The sequence below is a fragment of the Echiichthys vipera genome (assembly GCF_963691815.1).
Source record: "Echiichthys vipera genome assembly, chromosome: X".
In the NCBI taxonomy this organism is placed as follows: domain Eukaryota; kingdom Metazoa; phylum Chordata; class Actinopteri; order Perciformes; family Trachinidae; genus Echiichthys; species Echiichthys vipera.
In genome coordinates, this window is record NC_139825.1 from 29,228,372 (window position 1) to 29,234,746 (window position 6,375).

The window sequence follows — 6,375 nt, forward strand, 5'->3', positions numbered from 1 at the left end:
AATTCAATTCAAAAAACTTTATTTGTCCCCGGGGGGCAATTTAGGGCACACAGAGCAGCAAATAACGACAGTGCAACTATACAAAAACATTTTAACCTATCAACAAGAATAAAGTGTAAAAGAAGAATAAGTGTGAGGATGTTAGTGTGTTAGTACAGGTTAGAATCCAGTCACAGAGTTAGATACGGAGAACATCGTCGGCGTGAGATGTAGAAAGACATGCGTGTATCAGATGTAAGCAGACATGTGAACGGGTGTATATGATGTAAACATGCAGCAGACTGTTGTAACAGGTATAAACAGAACTGTAGTGCAGAAAAGATATAAGTGGACAGTGATCGGATTCAGATGTGGTCAGACATGATACATATATGTAATGAGCAGACGTAGACAGAACTATAGTGCAGTAATAGAGTATAAATATAATATATAACTATAAGCTATGTGCAGATACTAAATAATAAAGTGATAGTGGTTGCAGCTATTTATGACACAGGCCTATTAATAAACCCTAAACCTAAACTAAATTATAACTCATTTGAAAGTCTTGTTCTTTGTCTTTCAAATTCAACCTGGAAAACTGTGCAGCCAATTATACTTGTTATAGTTTACCGTGCTCCTGGTCTGTACTCTGAATTCTCAGAGTTTCTGTCAGTTTAGTCCTTAAAACTGATAAAGTAATCATTGTAGGAGATTTTAATATTCACGTGGACATTGATAATAATAGTCTTAATACTGCGTTTATCTCTCTATTAGATTCGGTTTGTTTTAGTCAGAGTGTACATAAACCTACTCACTGTTTTTATCACACCCTCAACCTTGTTTTGGCTTATGGAGTGGAAATCAATGACTTAATAGTCTTTTCACATAATCCTATTTTATCAGACCATTATTTAATAACTTTTGAATTCATATTACAGGACTACTCACCTCTGGGCAAAAGTTTCTATGCTAGATGTTTATCTGATAATGCTGTAACTAGATTTAAGGAATCGATTCCATCTGCATTTAATTTAATGCCTTATCCTAATAGTCAAGATTCCTGCACTAACTCTCTGAAATCACTACGAACAACACTCGACTCTGTTGCTCCGTTAAAAAAGAAGATAATGAAACAGAGGAACTTAGCTCCGTGGTATAACTCACAAAACTGTGAATTAAAGCAAGTATCGCAAAAATTAGAAAGTAAATTGCGTTCTACTAAATTGGAGGAATCTCACTTAGCTTGGCAAGAAAGACTAAAAACATATAGGAAGGCCCTCCGTAATGCCAGAGCAGCCTATTACTCATCTTTAATAGAGGAGAATAAGAACAATCCTAGATTTCTTTTCAGCCCTGTAGCCAGCCTGACAGAGAGGAACAGCTCTACTGAGCCATGTATTCCTATAACCCTCAGTAGTAACGACTTCATGACCTTCTTTAATGACAGAATTATAACTATTAGAGACAAAATCAACTCGCTTGGCACAGATTTTTCTTCAAACCCAGGAACCTTAGAAACAATTGTACGACCTGCTATATTCTTGGACTGCTTTTCTACAGTTGACCTTAACAAACTAACCTCTACTATTTCAGCATCAAAGCCTTCTACTTGTCTCCTAGACTTTATTCCAACTAGGTTACTTAAAGAAGTGTTACCTTTAGTTAGCACTCCTGTATTAGATATGATTAACATGTCTTTATCAGCAGGTTATGTACCACAGTCTTTTAAAGTAGCTGTAATTAAACCTCTTCTTAAAAAGCCCAGTCTAGCTAACTATAGACCTATATCTAATCTTCCTTTTCTCTCTAAGATCCTCAAGAAATTAGTCGCCAATCAGCTTTGTGACTTTTTACATAATAAGGAGTTACTTGAGGACTCCAGTCAGGATTTAGAATGAATCATAGCACTGAGACAGCAGTGGTAAAAATTACTAACGACCTTCTAATAGCTTCAGACAAAGGACTTCTCTGTGCTTGTCTGATGGCGCACTCACACTGTCCTTCCGCAACGCGCCCCGGACTTTAGGGTACTTGTCCCCCCCTCCCTCTCCCCCCGCTTGCCAGCCCGTTTGTACTCAGAGCGTGATCACACTATCCTTTTGGCCGCGGCCAAAACCGGTTTTTCAGCTAAAGTCTAGTACCTTTAAGTAGTGTGAGTGCACCCGCTCCACGCTCAACTGGGGCCAGCTGGGCCGCCACGGCCCGCTTGAAAGAGGTGGGCTTTAGCGGAGCCGTTTGCACATGTACGAGCACGAGCGTGCGCACGTGTACGCGCACGAGCACGAGCACGAGCACGAGCACGAGCACGAGCCCTACGGCAGTAGCGTTATGTCCGCCTGTTCGGACATGTAAATAGAAGGACGGACCATGCGCGGACATTTAACAACAACAACAATGGCGGTGAAAGGTTCATGTTGGTGTGGTGCAGAGGTGGAGTGTTTACTGCAGATTTGGTCGGATGAAAATATTCAAAAACAGTCGACAAGACGCACAAAAACTCCGAGGTCTATGGAAAGATTTGTAAACAAAGCCACACACACGCGATCAATGCGTCTGACGTGTTACGGCTTGAAGGCGTATGGACAGCAAGAAGTATTGGCCGAGGCCCTGGTAGTGTGAGTACAAACGGGGCTGGGGCGCGGGGGGGAGAGGGAGGGGGGACAAGTACCCTAAAGTCCGAGTCGTGGTCCGGGAGGACAGTGTGATCACGCCCTCACACTGCCTGGGCCTCGGCCTATGCTTCTTGCCTGCCTATACGTCATCACGTCGTAACACCTCACATGCATTGATGACGTCATCGCATCGTCGTCGCTTTTGTTTACAAATCATTCCATAGACCTCAGAGTTTTTGTGCGTTTTGTCGTCTGTTTTTGAATATTTTCATCCGACCAAATCTGCATTAAACACTCCACATCCACATCACACCAACGTGAACCTTTCGCCGGCATTGTTGTTGTTGTAAATGTCCGCGCATGGTCCGTCCTTCTATTTACTATGTCCGAACAGGCGCACATAAAATGACGGCAGAACCGCCGTAGGCATCGTGCTCGTGCTCGTACACATGCGCGCGCTCGTGCTCGTACATGTGCAAACGCGCTCGACAAAAGCCCACCTCTCTCAGGCGGGGCGGGTGCACTCACACTGGTCAAACGCACTAGGCTTTTGCCGAAAAAACGTTTTTGGCCCGGTGCGGAAGCACAGTGTGAGTGCGCCCTTACTACATCTTAGTGCTGCCTTCGACACTATTGACCATCACATCCTGCTACAGAGACTGGAGCATCTAATTGGCATTAAAGGAACCGTACTGAGCTGGTTTAAGTCATATTTATCAGATAGATCTTAGTTTGTACATGTTAATGACAAATCCTCCATTCCCATTAAAGTTAGTCACGGAGTCCCACAGGGTTCTGTCCTTGGACCGATTCTATTCACCTTATATATGCTTCCCTTAGGAAATATTATAAGGAAGCACTCCATTAACTTTCATTGTTATGCTGATGATACACAATTATATTTGTTGATCAAGCCAGAAGAAACTGATCAGTTAGATAAACTTCAAATGTGCATTAAGAAAATAAAAAGCTGGATGACCTGCAATTTTCTGATGTTTCTGTTTCTGACTCAGATAAAACTGAAGTTATTGTTCTTGGCCCTGAAGGCCTCCGAAACTCAATATCTAAAGACAATGTTACTCTGGATGATGTTGTGTATTCATCCAGCACCACAGTAAGGAATCTGAGTGATACTTTTGATCGGGATGTGTCCTTCGATTCTCACATAAAATTTATGACAAAGACTGCATATTTTCACCTGCGTAATATTGTGAAAATTAGGAACATTGTGTCTCAGAAAGATGCAGAAAAACTAGTCCATGCATTTGTTACTTCTAGGCTGGACTTCTGCAACTCCTTATTATCAGGCTGCTCCAATAAGTCTGTTAAGAGTCTCCAGTTGATCCAAAATGCTGCAGCTCGTGTACTAACTAAAACAAATCGAAGAGAACATATTTCTCCTGTTTTAGCTTCTTTGCACTGGCTACCTGTAAAATCCAGAATATAATTTAAAATCATTCTCCCTACCTCCAAAGCTCTTATTGGTCAGGCTCCGTCGTATCTTAAAGAGCTCATAGTACCGTATTACCCGACTAGATCGCTGCGCTCTGAGAATGCAGGGCTACTTATCGTTCCTAAAGTCTCCAAAAGTAGAATGGGAGGCAGAGCCTTCAGCTACCAAGCTCCTCTCCTGTGGAACCAACTCCCAAGTGTTATTCGGGAGGCAGACGCTGTCCCCTTATTTAAGAGTAAACTTAAAACTTTCCTTTTTGATAAAGCTTACAGCTTACGAGCCCTTAGCAATGTTGTTATTTTAAGCTGATTTTGTTCTGCTTAATGATGCTGCTATAGGCCTAGTTTGCCGGGGGATAATACTTTTCCTGATACTCTGAGCTTCTCTCCTCTCTGTCTGTATCATTCATGTCTCATCAATGCATGTTACTTATTCAACTTCTTCCCCGGAGTTGTTTGTGCTTTGTCGTCTCGCAGGTCTCTGCTGATCGTGGTGGTGCCTGCTGCCGTGTTCCTGCATGATGCTTCCTGCTACTATTATAATTTATAAACTTAGCTGTGCTTGTTTCTACTATTCTGCCGTATTAACTGCCATAACATATAAGTCATATTCACATTACTATAGATATTATTATAGGTCCTGGAAGAGTGTCTGTCTCTGTCTTTGTGTCTGTCTTTGTCTCTCTCTGTCCATCTGTCTGTCTTTTCTCTCTTTCTCTCTCCTTTTCTTCCTCCCCAACCGGTCAAGACAGATGTCCGTCCTCCACAGAGCTGGGTCTGTCTGACGTTCCTGCCAGTTATAGTGAGGGTTTTTGTGGCCACCGTTCTCTACGGGGGAATTGTTGGGTCTATGTTTATCATAAATAAGTCATAGAGTGTGGTCTTTACCTAGTTTGTAAAGTGTCCTGAGATAACTTTTGTTATGATTTGGCACTATAAATAAAATTGAATTGAATAGAATTGAACTCCATTTGCAGAAATGCAGCCCCAAACTTGTAGCGAACCTCCACCATGCTTCACTGTTGCATGCAGACTCATTGTTGTACCCCTCTCCAGCCCACAGCTTCAGCCGAATATTTAAAATTTTGACTCATCCTTCCAGAGACCCTGCAGCCATTTTTCTGCATCCCAGTTCCTATGTTAGTTAAGTTACTTGTCCTTGTTTCCACGTTGGAGGTTTGGCTTTTTGGCCACAACTCTTCCATGAAGACCACTTCTGTCCAGAGTCCTCGGGACAGTAGATGGGTGAACCTGGGTCCCACTGGTCTCTGCCAGTTCTGAGCTGATGACACTGCTTGACATCTTCAGATTTTGAAGGGGAATAAGCTTGATGTGACTTTCATCTGCTGCACTAAGTTTCCTTGGCCGATCACTGCGACTACGATCCTCAACGATGCCCGTTTCTCTGTTTTTCTTCAAAAAAGTTTGAGCAGCACATCTTAAAACCCCAGTCTGCTCTTAAAATCTGTGTTTGGAGAGAATTTGCTGATGCAGTATAACCACCTAGAGTGTTGTTGCTGTACTCAGTGTTGCCATGCTGTATGACCTGTGACATGAAACTGTCTTACACAACCTCACCTCAGTAGCCTAAAACTTTTGAACAGTAGTGTATATTATACTTGATGATTTTACACTTAAATTTCACTTTAAGTTGTGTTAAGTCCTCCACCTACTGTATAAAAAAATGGATGAAGCCTCTCCGCCTGGGCCCGTTCTCTCAACTTGATCCAATCATATTCACCTCTGGGAGCCGCCATCTTGTCAGACTTTGACTTCTCCTCATTTCCTCTCACCAAAAAAGGGCCTTAAGTTGACATTGGGGGGAGGGAGATACGTCTGTCTGGGTGACGTTTACAGAATTAGCCCCATTAGCTCACATTACTAAATAAACAGGAGTAGGAGTCCCGTGTCTCTAGCGGAGACTACACTAGCTATGATATGAAATAAAGTTTGGGAAAAAAACAAAAAACAAAACACCAGCTCTGGAAGTAAAGTGCAGGCAGCCAGCATTTATGATCTATGATTCAAAACAGTCCCATGCCCACAGATTGTAAAACCCAGACCCTCACGGCCCAAATCCTCCCGGAGCTCCAGATTAGCATCTAGTGTATGTGTCATCGTTAGTAGGCTGTATTGCAAGTCATGGTGCGAGTGCAGCTATTTATTTAGCATAACAAAGCTAACGTTAACACGGTGTGTTCATAAACCATCTGTTGGTTCAGTTGATCGAAAAGCAAAAACCATCTTGTCACTTATGGAAATACCACCACACGAATGACCACAGTCCAGGTTGAGATGACGGAGTTAGCGGCTAATCCTGACAGCTAGC